Source organism: Loa loa (assembly GCF_000183805.2).
Source record: "Loa loa unplaced genomic scaffold supercont3.586, whole genome shotgun sequence".
Taxonomy (NCBI): Eukaryota; Metazoa; Nematoda; class Chromadorea; order Rhabditida; family Onchocercidae; genus Loa; species Loa loa.
The window spans coordinates 14,429-16,414 of NW_018108766.1; positions in this window are offsets into that span (position 1 = coordinate 14,429).

Below are 1,986 nucleotides of genomic sequence, written 5' to 3' on the forward strand. Positions count from 1 at the left end.
ACACGTTACTTATGTAATCAATTTAATAATTACATAACTCTTAATTAATTCATTTAATTAACTCATTCATGTTAATATAATCAATTAGTTCCATATTTTATTGACATTTATCCTATATCTATGCATTTCGAATAACAATTCATTTTATCTGCTGAAATTATTGTTGATTAATCGTGATAATTAGCGAGAAAAAAAAAAAAAAAAACATCACTTATGTATTTATTTTAGTAATTACATAAGTCTTAATGAATTAATTTTAATTAACTCATTCATGGTACTTTCCATTTTCAGCCTTTTTTCTCCACCAGGAATTTGATTAATTCCATTAATTTTATTTTTTGAAAAACTAAGATTTCTTTTTTCAATTTTTTTTTTCATTCTTTGATATTTGAAAATGATTCTTTTCGGAAAAATATGCAATAAATGTGAATCGTTAAATTTTTTAGCTTTCTTCTCAATATTTTAAATGAAATACAATTTGGAAGAAGATTAAAATCTTATCAGCACATCATAGATTAACCTAAACTAACAGATAAATATCTCCGGAAGTATGTATTCCAATTGCACACGATGTTAATCCGGTAATTCATTTTATTAAACGGATTGAGCTCAACCAATATATCATCTTTTTCCGGATATAATTTCATAATTTCACATATCAATTTACTCACTGATTATCACTGTTTTGTTATCACTTTAACAAAATATCACCCCTTGGATTGATTATGAAATTGATCATTTCATCCATATACTATCATCTTATCATGAAATATAATTCAGCAATCAATATTGACAACGATTTATTAGGAAAAAAAAAGAAAAAAATTTAGGACAATTAATTGATAGGATTAATTAGGTTGTTTGACAACGAATTAAACCATATAACTTTACAGATCGATCAATTTCTAAATGTAAAAATTGCATCAAACATTTAATCTTATTATTTATTCGATTTTTACTGTTGATCTTTGATCATTGTAAAAAGTGGAGACTTGTTTGTTTGTTTGTTTGTTTGTTTGTTTATTTGTTTGTTTATTTGTTTGTTTGTTTGTTTTGCATCTTTTTATTTTTCAAACATATACTGAATTAATTATTGGTAAAAAGTTCAATAAAATTACCACTTATAGTACAGAATATTTTATTTTCCTTCACTTTAGCTTCAATCAATTTTAGCTGGAAAAATTACCTCCAAAATTGGAAAATTAAAATTTATTGAAACTGAAAATACTTTTAAAACGCTGTTGATTCTGCGATTAACTATCACTGTTACATATTCATCCAATATATGGATCTTTCCGGATATCTTTTCGGATGCGTTAACTATTATTCGTTACATACTCACCCAATATATGATCTTTTCGGATTTTCGGAACTATCACTGTTTCATTTATGGCTAAAAAAAAGACGTAAAATAGCACTGCTATCTTCAAACGTAGAAATCATAGAAAGTAAAATAGCACTGCTATCTTGTAATCCTTTCGAATGCCCTTAATTTGTCGATATGTTTTGTTTGACGTATAACAAATTCAGGAAATGTCACCCTGATATTTCGCGGTACCGAAATATCTTAAACATCACGATCACATATGATTATAGTGTACATTAAGCAAACTGATTCAAAAATTCACAGTAATGTATTATATAAATGCAATAATCAATAATGAATCCGGAGAAATACAAAACTGAACCAATATTAAACGTAGAAATCATAGATAAATCCGGAAAGATAGAAAACTAAACCAGTAATAGACATAAAAATCATAGATGAATCCGGAAAGGTAGAAAACTAAACCAGTAATAGGCATGGAAATCGTGGATGAATCCGGAGAGATAGAAAACTAAACCAGTAATAGGCATGGAAATCATAGATGAATCCGGAGAGATAGAAAACTGAACCGGTAATAGGCATAGAAATCATAGATGAATCCGGAAAGATACGTGAGTGAATTATAGAAAGTGAATGAAGTAGAATTTCGGAAAAAAAAG